At 47.9% G+C, this 18,278-nt stretch overlaps 1 pseudogene; it reads right to left on the minus strand.

Moving 5' to 3' along the window:
* Positions 1–15,170: 15,170 nt before the first annotated feature.
* On the minus strand, positions 15,171–18,051 carry LOC102017065 (annotated as a pseudogene).
* Between the last annotated feature and the right edge of the window lie 227 nt (positions 18,052–18,278).

The following is an 18,278-nucleotide window of genomic DNA, read 5'->3' on the forward strand; positions in this document are numbered from 1 at the left end:
TTTCCATTTGTGGGGCATCTTTGCGGAGCCGGGGAGCAGGTGACCTCCTCCTTCACACCCCACCACCTTTCTGGGCCAACTCCCGGCAGGCAGGCTGTGCAGTGCCCAGAGCTGGGCAGCCTCGCTCTGGCCTCAGCAGCAAAGTAAGAGATCACTCGGGCGCCCTCTTCCCCCAAGGTCCCGCCAAGCCCGAACCCACGCCACCGCTCCCCTCCCGGGGCCGCCCCGCCCCATCCTGTTCTGAGGACACCCGCTTAGCCAAAACGTTTTCTAGAGCGAGCTCATGACGCCTCTGATGAAAGGAATGTTCCCGGGAGGAAGCCAGCGGGGGCCGCGCCACAGCCCGGGGGCCTGGCTTTGCTCTCGCTGGCCGCGGCGCAGCCTGGGCTCCCGCCTGGGTCCCCCGGGCGCCGTCCCGCTCGCCGCCCCGCCGCTGCGCGCTCCGTCCTCGCGGTGGCGGTAGCGAGCCGCTCCGCGCCCCGCTCGCTGACGTCACCTTGTTTACCCGGCTGCGGGTCATTTTTAGATCTCGGATCACAGGATGTTAATTGGGCCAATGTTTCCCATTCGTTTGGCCGGAGGCCCGCCTGGTGGGCATCCGGACGGCTATGGTGATGTCCTGGTGGACAAAGACTTTGCTGCGGGGAATCATTTGTCTGTGGACCCTTGGAATTTCGGCTTGAGGGAATGGGGAAGCTGCCGTGCGCTGCGCTCTGGGGCCTTTTGGTTTGGGAGGAGAGCGCCGGGGAGGTGCGGGGAGGAGGGAGACCCGGCAGCCGCACTGGGCCCGAGAGGCACATGCAGAGCCAGCTGAGAGTCGTCAGGAAAGACTGCCTTTTTACTTCCTCTTCCCTCTTGTTTACAAAGCAGCTACTCAGCAGGAAAGCATTTGGACTTTGAACTTGGAGGGAGAAAGGACAGCAGCTGATTTGGTCTAACTGGGTCCGGGTTCATTGTGGGCAGTGAAGCTTTGGAGCGAGGAGGCCCCGCGTGGCTCGTCCTGCCCTTCTGCAGGCACTGGATCCGAGTGGTTCAGAGCCGTCAATCACCAAGTTTCGTAGGCTGGAACTTTTTATCCCACTAGCGACCAGCACCCACCATCCCTTAGTTATTACTCCTACCCTCCCAGCTGCTGAGGAGGAGAGATGCGGCCCTAGCGCGCTAAGGAGCCCCGCTGGCTTTCGCATCTCCCGGCCTGACAGAGTTTTAGCAAAACTCAAAACACTGGTCGCACTGAATCGTCTGCTCTTGCGGTGCCAATGGGTGCGTGGGAGACAAAAGGGGCCGGGCGTTTGTCTATGACTGTGCCAGAGACAAAATAAGCAAATAAAATTCCTCGGCTATGCAGTCCTTTCCAGAAATCGAGTAGAAGAGGAAAATCTAACCCTAAGAGCTTAATTTGGGGGATGTAGTTCAGTAGTACAGTGCCTGCCTAGCAAGCAGGCAGGAGGCCCTGAGGCCTGTCCCCATTGCTGAAAGGAAAAAAAAAACGAAAAGGAGAGAGTGATTAATGTTGAAAGTAAATGAGCCTTCAGCACTCAGGAGGCTGAGGCAGGAGGACCTCGCCGCTATTTCCAGGCCAGTCTGGACTACATAGCAAGACCCTGTCTCAAAACAAACAAATAAATAAGCCTTGAAGTTTTCTAAGTGTCTCTTCCTCCTGCCTGCAGCTTTAACTTGCAGCTGCTGCAGCTGCTCCAATCACACTCGGGGAGAGTACAAAGTCCCTCTCCCTCAGGTAGGTTTGCAGTTCACTGGCTGGGTCACACTAGCCTGAAGAAATGAGGGGCTTTCAGGTAGGCAGGAAGCGGAGGGTAATTGAATTCATGTGGATTTGCCGACTATTTGCTGTGTTGCTTATCCACGTCAACATCTGGGGCAGGTAGTGTAGCATGTAAAAAAGTGAAAAGACACTCTTCCTGCTTCCGTGGGACTTAGACCCTGAGGGATGTTATAGGCGCGGAGTTTTGTGTTCTTTCTGTAAGGAGATACAGAGCGACAGGGAGGCATGGGGCTTACAGGGAGAATGCAGGTAAATAGCTTGGAAGAGCTGCTTCCACCTGGCTTGGTGTGGGGGACAGGCCCTCCGCACGGGGTCAGAGCTGTGGGCAGGGATGAGGAGCCCCGACTACAGGAACGCGAAGGGGGCTGGGAGAGGCTGAAGGAGGAGAGGAAGCCTCTCCTCAGAAGTCGAGTTGTCCATCCATGGGCAGGAAGCTAGAGCCAGCAGCGAGAACTCCAGAGCTTTTTAAAGAAAGGACAAGAGCAGGGATGTTACCGGAGGGTGGGTCCTGTGGGAGGCTCTGTAGGTTCTTGGTGTCCTGAGTGAAGAACTGGACAAAACATACAGAAAAGGTGGCGAGGGTGTATATTTATTGAAGGTGGAAAAGAAGTACGCTCTACAGGGCCAGAACAGGCTGGTGAACAGATTCATAATGGCCCTGGGGATAAAGGAAAGGGTTGTTGCCCGGCGTGGTGGTGCACACCTGTAATCTCAGTACTGGGGAGGCTGAGGCGGGAGGATCCTTGCGAGTTCAAGGACAGTCTGTGCTACAAAGTGAGCTCAAGTCCAGCCTGAACTGCATAGGGAGACCCTGACTCAAAAAGACAAAAAAAAAAAAAAAAAAGGAAAGAGTTGTTTGGGTTGTTTTTGTTTGCATCCAAAATTCCTGGAGTAGCTTCTCCCTCATGCAGATAAGGCATTGGGACAGTTGTCCTATGAAAAACTCATTTGACCTGATGCCGGGGTTAAACTGCCCTATGCAAAACTCAGTTGGCTTCTCGCCGGATATAACTGAAGAATCGAACATAACACTTTTCTGATTGGTCCTGCAGAGAGCACCAGATTCAAATGAAGGATGGAAAACGTTAGTTTCCAGTTCATTCCATGTGTAGTACTGAGGAGCCATAGCATTGGGGATCCCGTGCCCTGTGCGTGTTCCCTGGATTTTTATGACTTGGACACTCTCCACCAGCCGTTTGCCAGGTTTGCCCCAGCCCTAATCTGCTACCCCTCGGGCACCCCGTGCAGGGTTTTCCGCACCAGTGAACAGTGACATAAGTGACTTCCGGGCTGCTTGTTGCCATTCAAATCCCCCTTTCCAACGCCTGTTTTCAAGAAGCTGGCAATAGTTCAGATTCATCGTAAGCAAGAAGGAGTAAATGGAGAGAAAGCAAGCAGAGGAAGGTTTTTAAAGAACTGAGTAATTGGAGCTGCAGTGTAGCTGAGTATGTGCTTAGCACGTGCAAGGCCCTGGGTTCCATCCCTCACCAAAAACCCACAACTTTTTAATTGTTAAATATAAAGCACATACACAACAACATAGAACAAATGTTCCTCTTAACAAAGTGTAAGGTGAACTCTCTAGGAATTTTGTATACACTTACGAACGGAGAAGCATGCCAACAACCCAAGCAAGAACTTTCTGAACCATAGTAACTAGCGTAGGCTTCTAAGGATGGACTGCATAGGTCACTTCCTAGATGTTCTGAGACCTCCAGTTGAGAAAAGGGCCCTTCACCATCAATCAAGAAATATTTATCAAGTTTGTGATAGTATTACATACAAAACGCAGGAGCCCAGCCCTCCACATTTACCTGGAGAAGGCAGGGAAGGAAGAAAGGAGGATAGAGAAAGATGGAAAGAGGAGAAAAAAGATCTAGCATTTATTGAGTACCTACTGGATGCTAAGTGCCTCACCTACGCTATTTGTAAATGAGATAAACATCAACTCTCACTGCCACGTTGAAGCTGGTGTTGTTACCCCCACTCTACAGGCGAGACCATGAATGCACAGGACAGTTACATAACCTACCCAGGGTCGCAGGGCAGGTAAGACGCAGAGTTGCTGGCGCCCGCTCTTCCCACCACTCTCAATAGTGAGTGGGCTAACATGCCGGATACTTCTGTCTATCCTTCTAGACCTACACTTTCTAGGTCCTCCTTCCCCACCCTGCACAGGCTGTATCAACGGGCTCCATCACTCTTGGTTTGTGGTTCGGTTGAGTCAGTGGGAGTCCTAGGTAAGTGATCAAAAGGAGGAGGGTGACAGAGACCTGAGGGGTCACCTCTGCCCTGGCTGCCTCTATGGCTTGTGATCACAGTTCTTGTCAGGTCGCTCTAAACACGCAGGGCACGCTCTATAGGCGGTGATGACTGCACCAACCTCACCTCTACTGGCCTAGGGGTGGTGGTCAAGTAGCCGCTACTTCTTGCACAGCCCCTGTGGCTTCCCTGCATCCTGCCCCCACCCTTTTAAGTGGCCCCTGCCTTCAACTGTCCTCAAATTACCCAATTTGAAGGTGCCATGTGTTTCCTGCCCAAGTCTGGCTTGATATAAATAGGAAATGAGGAAAACAGACACGCAGAGGCCTCGCTGCATGTGGGTTGCGTTCCTCACAGGTACAGGGCTAGTCTCAGGAGTCAAGATGACTTCTCGTTCTCAGGGTTCAGGACATTCTGTCTCTCTCTCTCTTTCCCCGTGTGTGTGTGTGTGTGTGTGTGTGTGTGTGTGTGTGTGTGTGTGTGAGACTGCACAATGAGGTTACTCCTCAAACTTAGGGTCTCCTTAGTCAACACAAACGAGTGTATCTCCTGGTTGAAAGGATGTAAAGCTTTCTCTGAGAAGAGCTAAAGGGAGGAAGCAGAACTTGGGGGGTAGGGTAAAGCGATGGGCTCCAGCTGTCATGCCTAGATCCGAATCCCAGTCCCTCCACTTCTTGGGTCCATGACCACTGGTAGGCCCTTAACATTTTCATGCCTCAGTTTCCTCATATGTGCTGTGGGGTGATGTTGATAAAAGCAGCGCCTGGTGGATTTATTAACAGCTATATTATTAAGGGAGCTCAGATATGAAGTTTGTGACTTGTTTATTTGAGACAGGGTCTCACTTTGTAACGCAGGCTGGCCTTGAACTGGCCATGTAACTTAAGTTTGCCTGGAACTCACAGCAATCCTCTTGCCTCAGTCTCCCAAGCAGTGTGACTACAGACACATGCTACTGCCCATGCCTAGTGAAATTTGTGACTTTTGAAAATTGAGAGGTATTTGATTCTCAGGGAATCAGGAAAATCAGAGCACCCTCTGGAAATCAAAAAGCATGCCCTGGACCAGCATGCCACAGCTCGGTTCCTGCAACCAGCGTGGAAAGTAAGCCAAGGGAGGATCAGAGCATGGAACCCTTCCAACACCTCTTGGCTTCATCCTGGCATAAGGCAGTCACTTGGGGACACAGGGCACAGAATGTCTTTCAAAAGATCAGAGCAAATAAAGTTGTGCAAAGAGCTACACTGGGGGCTGGGGATGCAGCTCAGTGGTAGAGCACTTGCCTAGCATGCAAAAGGCCCTGAGTTCATCCCCAGGACAGCAAACAACAGAGAGCTCACACTGGGAGAATTAAGTATTCCTCCCCTTTCCCAAAGGCTTCTCTTTTGTAAATATCACTTCTTTCCCTCTCTCCCTCTCTCCTTCTTTCTCTGTCTCTCTCACTGGCTATTTCTCCCTCTCTACAGGAATATTCTCACCAGCATCTAAAAATGCCCTAATGTTTCCTATGCTAAACTTCCTTGGTTGCTCCTCCTCTTCCCTTTCCCTGACCCCCTGCACAGCTGAGCCTTTTGTAAGGACTGTGTGTAGACACTCCTTCCCTCCTGTCCTCTCCCCCACTTAACTCTTCATTTAGTCCTACCATTCGCACCACTCCCCAGCACCCATGAGCTCCCGATGTCCCCTTTCTGTCTCCACCCCTCAGCTATGTCTGGCCAGGATGCTCGTCATGTTGACACTGCTTCCTTCTTCGCTTTCTGTGGATTTTGTAGATCCAGAATCTGGGAGATTCTTGTGACTCCTGATTCCTGGATCTCCTCCCAGGGGTTCGGGTTGTATGTTTCAGCTCCTGCCACTGAGCTTTTGGGTTGTGTGGTACACAGAGATGAGCTCATTTATTGGGGCTACACGGTGTCTTGGGAAGTGTGAAGAAACTTCCGTCTCTGGGTGACCAGTACATGCATAGGCTTGATGGGAGCTGGAGAAAGAAGGAGGTAGTGATGGAGCTGGTGTCATGAAGGAAGCCCCCCGGCAGCCAGACACTGACATTCATCTCTATGCTTTTATGGCAGTGGCCTCTTATCGTTTTTTTTTTTTTTTAATTTTTTTTATTTTTTTCCTCTTATCGTTTTATATTACAAAGGAAGAAAGTGGGAGCAAGGAGCATATGGATTTATGAATTTCCTTGGTCAGGGTCACACAAATAGAGGCAGTGTCCAGATAAGCACACTACCCCGTGTCCCACAAGGTCTCCAGAGAATAAACCGCAGTCTGCAACACCTTCCGAACATTTGCCAGAGTCAGGCCTGCCTTGAGCCTCCCCTGAGCACACCAGGAACTCAGTGGGACCACGGCTCAGTTCCAAGAGGCTATCACCCCTGCTCTTTTCTGTCTTTGCCGGGTGCCATGTTGTTGTGTTGAGGGAGACGTGTCTGGGGCGAAGAGAGAATGGGGAGGAGGCAGGCAGACACAGGAAACAGAGCTCTTTTTGATCTTGTCCACCGAGACATTATGCATACGAGATTCAGGATTTCCCTCTGAGAGAACTGCTTGAGGGAAACTAGTGTTGATCTTTTTTCTTTTTTTTTTTTTTTAGTTTTGGTTTTTTTCCGGTACCAGGAATCAAACTCACAACCTTGTGCTTGCCAGGCAGGCGCTGTGCTGCTGAGCTAAATCCCCAGCCCCTAGTGTTGATCTTTGACCTTTACAAATTCTAAATGCCATAGCAAGGGTTTTACCATAGGAGCCTCAAAGTCAAAATGTCTCAAGGTGTTTTCCCTTCCTTCCTGTTTAAAAGCAGTATCAGATCTTCTGGTAATGTCTGCTTTGGAGGAGCGCGGTGTCCTCAATACCAGTCCATGCGGTTTCAGTAGATTGCACTTCTGTTCCTTTATTTCTTTTATCCCATACCATCAACCAGCTACAGGTGCGACTTGAGTTATGATAGAGGTAGGTGAATTAAGTACATTTTCAATTTACAGTGGGTTTCTCAAAAGTAAGAACTGCACGTAATTCACCTAACCTATTGAATACCTTAGCTTACCAACCCAGCACACCGCGGGTGTGCACTCCGGAGGCGTGGCTGACTGGGAGCGGGTGGCCACTGCCCAGCACCAAGAGAAAGTTTCACACTGCCTCTCGCTAGCCTGGGAAAAGAGCAAAAATGGAAATTCAGCCAAGAACCTGTACTCGGCACCATCATAAAATCAAGAACTCAAAGATCAAAGCAGCACAAGTTGGGGACCATTTATAGTCATCTTCCTTGTCACACTTGTCTTTTTTTTTTTTATGTATTTTTTTTTATTTTAAAAATAAAAGGTGAAAAATACTAACAGACAGACAACATTTTACAAAATACCAAAGGATCAGTACAGACAGTACAGAGTTACAAACAGAGTGGTAGGGAATTAACAATGCTTGTTGTATTACATATTGTCTTGATCTCTTCCACGGTGCCTTCGGAAACGTAAAAAGAGGCAGAATATGGCGAGCAACGTGGAGTGAGGGTAGATCTGGGTTTGAATCTGTGTTGTACTACTTAATAGTCAGGTGGTTCGTATGAATTCATTTATGTTTGTATGAGCCTCATTTACTCCTCTGTGAAACGCAAATAATAAAAATCACTTCATGGGGCTATTATGTGTATTAAAGTCGATATTTATATATTCTTGGTACACAGAGTAAATGCTCAATGAGCTGGCAGTATTCAAATACAGTTCCCACTAGGCTGGCCTTTCACTACGTCTCCCTACACAAAAAGATCACATGGATCACTTTTATCAATTACAGTGCCTTCAACTGTAAGGAACAGAACATCCAACAGCGAATGGCTTAACATATAATGAGAAACACATATCCGCTGAACCTCGTGGTCTATGTGTGTAATCCCAGCACCCCGGGAGGCTCAGGCAGGAGGATCATAAGTCTGATTCCAGCCTGGCAACTTAGTTAGTAAGACTCTGTTTTAAAGTTAAAAGAAAGTTAAAAAAAAAAAAAAAAAGCTGGGGCATGTCTCAGTGTGTAGGCTCTGGCTTCAATTCCTAGTGCAAAGAAGAAAAGAAGGAAGAAAGGAAGGAAAGAAGGAAAGAAAGGAGGAAAGAAAGAAGAAAGAAAGAAAGAGGAGAAAGGAAAGGAAAAAGAAACACGTATCACCCATTTTTTGAACAAGAAACTTGGAGGTAGCTTCAAGGTTGGCAGATCCATAACTTTTTTAAAACAATGTCAGGGAAGCCACCTATTCTATCCCTGCTCTACATCCGCAGGCATCTGTTCTGTCCCTAGGTTATCACCGTATGGCTTCATTTCTAGGTGTCACACGGAAACATAACAATGTGCAGTAAAGCAGAGGCCTGTGACTTCCCATGCCTGCCTTTGTAAAGCAAGGAACTCTTTCAGAGAATCCCACAGCAGACTTTCATCCATCGGATTTCTTTAACCAAGATTATCCCACATGCTTACATTTCACCAAGGGGAATATGATCACTCAAATTGCTTGGTTCAGTCATGTTTGATTCCTGAAGCAGGGAAGATGGTTATTGGCCGTGCAAATGACAAATGATCTGTTCCACTGTTTAGCAATCCAAAAAAGAGAAAAAAATAATTACTGAGAACCTACTTGGTCCTCAGCCTTTGGTGGTACTGACATCATAGCTTAACATCACCAGCCACAAATATAGAGCCTACATGCTGGAGCCTTTGACTCACAGAGCGGAGGTGCCCAGGGACTGTCCTCCAAAGCCAGGAGCCAGCGAGCGAGGCCAAAGTGCTTGGACCAGTTCCTCCGCATTTATGGCCAGGAAGCAGCAGGCTTGGGAGCAGGGTTTGCCAAGGAGGTGAGGAGCTGCCGGTGTTTCAAGCTGGCACTCGGCTCCCAATTATGATTCTGGAATTATTAGCTTTGATTCTGTGAGAAAGGAACACATCAAAGCCAGAATCCCATGAATTAAAACGTTGACTAATCGAGCTAATTATAGTTCAGTCATCTGGATTTTCACACAATGAGCTGAGTTCTCATGAAAGCCTTCTCTCGGGCAGGAGGCTTTGATGATGAGGCAGCTATTTATGTCCGGATCCTGGTCCTTGCTTTGGCCAGGGGATCCTCTCTGGAGCGTCTTTTACCCACTCAAACCCCTGCTGGATTCGACCCTGGTTTCTTGAAAGCCCTGACAACCTCAGGCAAGGTGGAGATGTTGGAGGAATTGGGAGCACAATCCTCCTCCCTGGGGAAATAGCTAATCAGTAGGTCCCGGGGTTGTGATGGGATTCTTCTCCTTTTCAGTTTTCTTCTGGATTTTCAAATACTTAGGTAATTTGCATAGCCTAATTATACTTCAGGGAGAAACTCCTCACTTCACATGTCTCGGTTATCAGATGCAGAGTGGTATAATAAGTTTTAATCACTGTTTAGATATTCTTTGCTGCAAAGTTAGTAACGTAGACTAAGCCTAAATCTTTGATGAAATAGAATGGGTAAATTCTAGATGGATGGCAAGTCTCTCAAGAGAGAAGTCACACAGTTTTTTTGTTTGTTCATTTGGTTTTTTTTTTTTTTTTTTTGAGACAGGGTCTCGCTATGCAGTTCAGACTGGCCTTGAGCTCACTTTGTAGTCCAGGCTGGCCTTGAATTTGCAATAATCCTTCTGCCTCAGCCTCCCAAGTGCTGGGATTACAGGCATGGGCCACCACGCCCGGCTGAGAAGTCACTCATTTTGAGCACCAGTTGGACCCCAGGATAAGTGATGGGTTGAGGACTGGTCCTCAACTGGAGAAGTGTTTTCACCACCCCCTCCCCACCCTGCAGGGACATTTGCCACTGTCTGAAGACATTTTGGCTATCTGTAGTAAGGGTGGGCGAGTGATCCTCATATCTACAGCATAGAGGACAGGGTTGCAGCTAGATATTCTGCAGAGCACAGTCCAGCTCCCCACAGCAAAGAAGTATCCGGCCCCAAATGATGACAGCCACAAGGCTGAGAACGCTGTGTTAGAAGGGGAGACTTTTCCACTCAACGGTGGTCATAAATTCAAAGGGACAGCCGCGTGAAGGTGCTGTCTATCCACCGCCTGCACACGGATTTGTGTATCTCCTTTACACTTAGTGTTTCTGAAAGACATCTGGGAATAAAGAAATGGACGGAATATGTGACAAATCATATTCTCAAGTCCTACGGAAGGTGATTAATTCTTCTACCTCCATATGCTTGCTTTTCAGGTAGCTGGCACTTGATGAATAATGATGACTTTTTTTTTTTTTTTTTTTTTTTTTCCGGTACCGGGAATTGAACTCATGACCTTGCGCTTGCCAGGCAGGCACTGTGCCGCTGAGCTAAACCCCCAGCCCCACTTGATGAATAATGATGATGTCTGTTTATGGCTGCACCGGCTCATGGGCTAAGCATCCTTCCCGAGCAGGTGAAGAAGCAGCTACAGAGAACACAATGCACTCAGGCTAATTCTGTCCCCAAATTACCTCTTCATTGAGGAAATTTTTATTAATTTCTACTATTTGGTCTTATTTTTTACTTAGAGACAGAGTCTCACTAAGTTGCCCAGGTGGCACTGAACCTGGACCCTCCTGCCTCGAGAGCACTGCAGCTGAGACTATAGTCACGTGCCACCGCTCACGGCAAGAGGTTTTTAAATCATGCAAGACCTACATACATAGCCAGGCATGCTGGCACACTCCTGTAATCCCAGCACTAGGGAGGCTGAGGCAGGAGGATCGTTGCGAGTTTGAGACCAGCCTGGGCTACAAAGTGAGCTCCAGGCCAACCTGAACTGCATAGCGAGACCCTGTCTCAAAAAGATAAAAAAAAAAAAACCACAAAAACAAACCAAAACCTACATACAAATGTTATATACTTGTTATTGAACTTAATGCCTATCAAACATTGTTTAAATCAACCAAGAAATCATGAGGCCTTATTCATTGTCTGCTTTCCTGTATCAGCCAGTGTATTTGAAACTTGAAATTAATTTTGCCTTTTTAACTGTAAATACCTTCTTTCTATCTTGTTCTTTTGTTTTGTTTCTGTCGTTTTGAGACAGGGTCTCGCTATGCAGTTCAGGCTGGCCTTGAACTCACTTTGTAGCCCAGGCTGGCCTCAAACTCACAGCAATCCTCCTGCCTCAGCCTCCTGGAGAGTGCTGGGATTATAGGTGTATGCCACTATGTCCAGCTATCTTCTTTTGGAGAAAGATCATTTTTTAAAGATGTTTTACTGAATACATGCACATAATTTTAAAAGTGCAGTAATACTATTAAAACACTAGGGAATTTCAACAGTCCAATCTCTCATTCTTTCCTACTATACCCGATCGTTTTGTTTCTTCTGGCATTGTTACAGTGCTGTATTTTAACTAAAATGCATGCGTGAGGGAAAAGGGATGGAAAATGATCAAGATATGACGTATATGTAACTGTTCCCCAGAATGAATGTAACTATTACACATCATAAACCTATACTAGCCGGGCGTGGTGGTGCATGCCTGTAATGCCAGCACTGGGAAGGCTGAGGCAGGAGGATCGTTGCAAGTTCGTGACCAGTCTGGCCTATAAAGTGAGCTCAAGGCCAATCTGAACTGCATAGTGAGACCCTATCTCAAAAAGCCAAAAAACCAAACCAAACCAAACAACAACAACAAAACCAAACCAAATAAAATGTGTGTAACATCCCTTCCACCCCACCTCTTGGTGTCAAACCCAGGTCTCATGCATGCTAGGCAGGTGCCCAACTTCTGAGCTACATCCTTAGCCGCATTTTTCCCTTTTGATTAAATACCTTGGATGTACTATTTTCCTACTATAGTAAGTGAAAATTTAGCACTTTTTTTTCCAGCCATGTCCCTCTTTTGTCTCTCTCCTTCTATATAATTTATAATTTTTATTAAATCAATATTTGGTGTTTACATCATCACACACAAGTAAATAAAGTAGAGCATTGCAGCTGTTGTACTTAAATGTGTTACTTTTTGTTTATCTTAATCACGCCTTATTTTTCATTAGCGACTTCTTTATTTTATTTTTTATTTTTTATTTTTATTTTTTGTCTTTTTGAGACAGGGTCTCGCTATGCAGTTTAGGCTGACCTTGAACTCAGTTTGTAGTCCAGGCTGGTCTTGAACTCGCAATGATCCTCCTGCCTCAGCCTCCTGAGTGCTGGGATTACAGGCATGTGCCACCAGGCCAGGCTTAGTGACTTCTTTAAATTTCTTCCTTTGCAGTCACCTTTGGGCACAAATATTATACTTGTGACCTAATTTCTCTTTGCAGAAGCCAAATTTAGCCAACAGTCTTAGTTTTCAGCCCCTGGATGCCATCTACATTTCAACTCACTGAAAAGAGATTCTAGCCAAGACGTAGCAGCCACTTTCCACAATCAGCTTTATTTTCCCCAAGTGGGTCACAGTTTGATCAGAAGTTTCATCTGCATTTAAACACCAAGTTGCAATCAGGCATGGTATCATGTGTCTGTAGTTCCGGCTACTCAGGAGGCCGAGGCAGGAGAATTGTTGAAGCCCAGGAGTTCAGAATAAGCCTGGACAACATAGGGAAACCCTGCCTCACAAAAAGAAATAAATAAATTAACAAATAGAGGAGCTAAGGAGAGCTCTCTTCTGAGGTATGCTGGCCTCTCCAGGTGCTGATGGCTCCCTCTTGAATTAGCTTTATCTCTGGTCTGCCCGCTTTTGAAGAATGTTTGTTCATGTTAACTTCTGGGCCACAAGTGGCCTTAGCCTACCAAGCCTCCAGTGCCTGCTCACCCTTCCTTCCTCCTTCCTTCCTTCTTCCTTCCTTCCTTCCTTCCTTCCTTCTTTCCTTCTTTCTTTCCCTGAGACAGGAAAGTTCTCAGGCTAGACTCAAACTCCTGGGCTCAAGTGACCGTCCTCCCCCAGCCTCCCAAGTGCAGGGATTACAAGTGCCCACACGATTATGCCCAGCTCCTGCACCTTCTCTTATGGAGATGGTTCCCCTCCAAAACTGTGCCGTTGTGGAAGGAATTCATGCATTCCACCCTATAAAACGCTGAAGGAGTGAGCATGGCGGCATGTGCCTGTAACCCGGCGTTCTGGAAGGCAGAGGCGGGATGACCACTTCAGGCTCTGCCTGAGCAACTTAGCAATTCAGCAAGCCCCTATCTCAAAATAAAAACAACAAAATAACAAACAAACAAAAAACAAGAAGAAATGGGCTGGGGATGTAGCTGAGTACAAGGCCTTGGGTTCAATCCATGGTGCTGCAAATAAAATAAAAACTTCTCCAGGATCCAGGTCCCTTACCAAACTCAGGGACTCGCAATTCTAACAGAAAGACAGAGGCACCCACAGGTGTAGAAACGCTGCGGCCTTTTCCGCAGGGTCAGCCCCCGCTTTCTGCTCTGTATCTCTTCTTACTTCTCAGCACAGAAGAAAGAAGGGGTTCTGTGGGGGCAGACACGTCCCATGTTCCTAGTTTACAGGCTTTATTTTTAGCCCAAACTACATTTAGAAATGTATGAGCAACGACAGCAGTGGTAATAGGAGGAAGAGGAGAAGTCGTGTGTGTGGATTCATCCTCCGGAGGCTGCGTGGCTCCTGTTAATATTTAAAAAGCTCTACGTTCTCTGAGCACACACTGACTGTCCGATGGGGGCGGTGACAGCAGGAGGAACGAGAGGCAGTGAGAAAGAAAACTGACCTAGGGTTAAAAATTAATTGCACTTGCCAGGTGTGGTGGTGCATGCCTGTAATCTCAGCACTCGGGAGGCTGAGGCAGGAGGATCGTTGTGAGTTCGAGACTAGCCTGGGCTACAAAGTGAGCTCCAGGCCAGCCTGAACTGTATAGCGAGACCCTGTCTCAAAAAGACACACACAAAAAAATTAATCGCACTTGACTTTCAAAGTTAGATCATTGTAGGCAGATGGCTATGAATTTTAGTGTTATTTCCTATTTCACTTTTTTGAAGACTTAAACTCTATTATCCACCAACAAGGTAATTTATGAACTCCCATTTCAGCCTTAATTCTACCTCATCCCAAGTAGAATTACAGGGCTGGGAAAACTCTACCAATCATTTTCGGTAGGAAAGAACCACACCCAGAGCCAACCAAAGCAACCGGGATCCCCAACACGTTTAAAAAAGATTTCTACTTTAAGGTATTCCACAAGCAGTCTCCTTTGGGAGCAAATTTGGGTGTTCCACTTTTCCGCTCAGTCAGCCTCTGCTCTATTTCCTCTTCCCGCCTCCCTGCAGCTGGACAGACAGAGAAGCCTTCCTCCTACTTCTCCTCCTCCTCCTCCCACCCCAAGGCCCCACCAGCTTCAGTCTCAGCCTCACATCCGCCTGGAGCCCACCATCCTGTCCTGGGTCTGTGCAGCCAGGTGCTACCTCAGGCCCCGGCCCTGGGAGTCCAGGGGAAGCGGGTGAGCAGGCAGTACCCTGCCCTGCTCTGTCTGCTGCACACAGGGAGTGAACAGGACTGGGAAGGAGCTACCCCACGTCCAGAGGCTGGCCCCACAAGGGTACTTGATCTGTTCAAGGCCCAGCCCCCAGAGAGAAGAAAAAGCCTGAGCAAGAAGTGACAAAAGGTGTCCCACTTGGATAGTGTTATCCAGGGGAGGAGACTCCGGGCAGCGCAACAGTGCAGGAAATAGTGCCAGGGGAGCTGTGCTTCCGGAAGAGCCGGACATTCACAGCGCCTACTGCAAATGCACGCGCGGAGAGAGAGTGTGTTGGTTTGTTAGGGAAAGAAACTGACAAGAACAAGGCAGGATATCAGGGTCCTGAAGAGGTGAGCTGGGGTCACGGGAGCCCTCAAGTTCGGGAGGAAAGTGGGGCCGCTACCAATGGTCATTACGATGCTGCTGTCCTCATCCTCCCAGTCTCTCCTGGCGCTTGTTACATCTTTCAAGTCAGTGACCATCACCTTGATTTCCAGTTTGGGATCTCCCATCTAAAGCCTTTTCCACACTCCACATTTTCCTGTTCAGCTTCCCACTGGACATCTCCACTTAGATGTCCTGAGAAGCTCACTAATTTCCTTAACGCTCTCTGTCTCTATCTCTCTCTATTTTTAACTAAATTTTTTTTTTGAATGGACAACAGCTCTTTTATTCAGGACCAGTCCACTCTGTGCACACAGGGCGCTACTTCTTCGTCTCCTCCTCCTTGGACAGGGTCTTGATGATCTCCGCCTTCTTGGCCTGCAGACGCGCCTCATGGCTCTTGCGCACTTCCTTGGTCTTTGACCTGCAAGCCTCAGCCTGGTCAGCCAGGAGCTTTGCACTGTTATCAGTCACCAGCCTTTCACTATTAAACTTAAATGGCAATTGAGAGAAATAGTTCTGAGACCGGTCTTCTGGCGCTGACTCAGGCTGGGGTGGCAGGTGTTAGGAATAACATTCATTGAGCTCCTGAGCTTTCTGGGCAGCCCTTCTGGGCAGCTCCAGAAGCTTTCTGGTCCGCTGCTTTGATGACACCCACAGCAACCATCTATCTCATATCATGAACAGCGGAACAACCCAGAGGTGGGTAGTTAGAGAAGCTCTCAACACACATGGGCTTAGGGACGGGGATATAGCTCAGCAGCACAGTGCCTTGCTTGGCAAGTGCAAGGTCCTGAGTTCAATTCCTGGTACCAAAAAAAATACCCCACACATGGGCTTGCCTGGAACCATGTCAACAATGGCAGCATCTCCAAATTTCAGAAATTTGGGGCGATCCTCCATCTTCTTACCAGACCGGCAGTCAGTCTTTTCTTTCAGCTCAGCACACTTGCAAGCAATGTGAGCTGTGTGACAATGCACTACAGGGGCACAGCCAGCACTGATCTGGCCGAGATGGTTCAGGGTAATCACCTGAGCAGGGAAACCAGCTGCTTCCATTGCTGGGGCATTCTGCTGTCACCAGCAACACTGCCATACCTACACCTCTGACAGGGTCTTGACATTGAGGCCCACGTTGTCCCCAGGAAGAGCTTCACTCAAAGCTTCATGGTGCATTTCTTTTTTATTATTATTATTTTAAAGAGTAAAAGAAGGATAACATAGTAATAGGGGGGCTTACCGAATCACAGACAAAGTGGTAGGAAATTATCCAGGGTTGTTGTTTTACGTATTGTTATCTACAAGATAGTTTCTCAGGAAAACAAACAGACAAATAATAGTGAGTTACAGACAAAAGTGGTAGGAGATTATCAATGGTTGTTGCTTCATGGTGCATTTCAACAGACTGTACTTCGGTTGTGACACTGACTGGAGCGAAGGTGACCACCATGTCAGGTTTGAGGACACCAGTCTCCACTCAGCTCCCAGGGACGGTACCAATACCATCAATTTTGTAGACATCCTGGAGGGGCGGCCGCAAAGGCTTGTCAGTTGGGTGAGCGGGTGGCAGGATGCAATCCAAAGCTTCAAGCAGTGTGGTTCCTCTGGCGTTGCCATCTTTCCGAGCGACCTTCCATCCCTTGAACTGAGGCATATCAGCACTCAGCTCCAGCATGTTGTCACCATTCCAACCAGAAATTGGCACGAAAGCTACCATGTCAGGGTTGTAGCCGATTTTCTTAATGTAGGTGCTCACTTCCTTAAGAATTTCCTCACATATCTTCTGGCTGGAGGGTTGCTCAGTGGAATCCATTTTGTTAAGACCAACAATTAGTTGTTTCACACCCAGCGGGTAAGCCAGGAGGGCATGCTCACGGGTCTGCAGCTTCAAATTTACCAACACTAGCAACAACAACCGGGACCGCAAGTCAGCCTAAGATGTGCCTGTAATCATGTTTTTAATAAAGTCTCTGTGTCCAGGGGCATCAGTGATAGTCAAATAATTCTTGCTGATCTCAAATTTCCACAGGGAGATTTCAAGGGTGATATCACGCCCGCGCTCCGCTTTCAGTTCATCCAAGACCCAGGCTGTCTTGGTTACTTTTCTCTCCTTGCTGAGACAAAATGCCCAGCACCCAAAGTTAAGGAAGGAAAGGTTTATGTAGCTCACAGTTTGTGGAGGTTTCAGTTTGTAAATGGCTGGCTCCAAGGCAGGCTGGCATGGCACAGGGGCAACAGTTCAGGTGGCAAAAGCAGCGGCAGCAAAAGGAGCGGGGGTGGGGTGGGGGGGAGCTTCTTTTCGTCCCTTATATTGTAAGCAGGCTACCACTCCCGCAGGACGGGTGTAGTGCTCACACCATCTCCCTGCCCTCCTCTTGCACAGGATGAGGATGTTTACAAAGTGAGGACCCTGGCTGCCTGCTCATGGCTGAGCTAAACTTCTCAACTTCTCAAGCTGACACAATGTATCAACCATGAGACAGGCGTACTTGAAGGAACCCTTCCAGGTCTAGCAGCCTCCTTAAATTTTTTAATGGTTCTTTTGGTGATGCCACCACATTTGTAGATCAGACGGCTGCTGGTGGGGGACCTGCCAGAATCCATGTGTCCAGTGACAGCGATATTAATGCGAGTCTTTCCTTTCCCATGCTGGTTTTGATTTAGTGGTGGTTTTCACTACCCCTGTGCTTTCATGGCAAACCGGTTGCAAAAAGCTCTCTCATCTGTCTTGATTGCACTCAGGCCATTGTACATGCTCCATAAGCGCCCCGCCACTGAGCTACATCTCTAGCCCTTTAAAGAAATTTTCTTTTGAGACAGATTCTCACTGAGTTGTCCAGGCTACCCTCAAACCCAGTCCTCCTGCGTCAGCTGCCTCTCATGTAGCTGGATTACAGGTAAGCACCACCATACCCAGCTCCTATATTTTTATCCCCAAAAGGGAGTTATTTTTGACTCTTCCTTTTCACCCAGTGTACTTGGCCCTTCATCAAATCCAGTTTCATCAGCCTCACGATTGCTAATTCTCTCCCCTCCTTGGAATTTCACTGCTAACGTCTCAATGCTGGTAACCATGACCTCTCACTGGAATCTGCGCTGCAATCACTGCAGTCTCCTCGGATCGCGCATGTCTTTGCCAGTCCTCAGTACAATTTTGATTTGATGTCTCTTTTGCTTGAAATCCTTTCTTGGTGGTGCCCATTGTCCCCAGCATGAAGTGCAGAACTTCTTAGCACGATTTAAAGCTCCTGACCTGTCTGTTCATCTTCTGCCTCTTCCTACCTCCTTTGTGTTATCGTGTGGCCATCCTGAGCTTCTCGTGGGTCCCTGAAGAAATCTTGCTTGCTTTGGAGCCCGGGGGCTCTCACTCTTTCTATCCGAGTATTTTCTACTCATCTTGTCGGGTTCCACTGACAGTTACCTTCCCTA

This window comes from Chinchilla lanigera, unplaced genomic scaffold (assembly GCF_000276665.1).
Source record: "Chinchilla lanigera isolate Chin_1 unplaced genomic scaffold, ChiLan1.0 scaffold00040, whole genome shotgun sequence".
Lineage (NCBI taxonomy): Eukaryota > Metazoa > Chordata > Mammalia > Rodentia > Chinchillidae > Chinchilla > Chinchilla lanigera.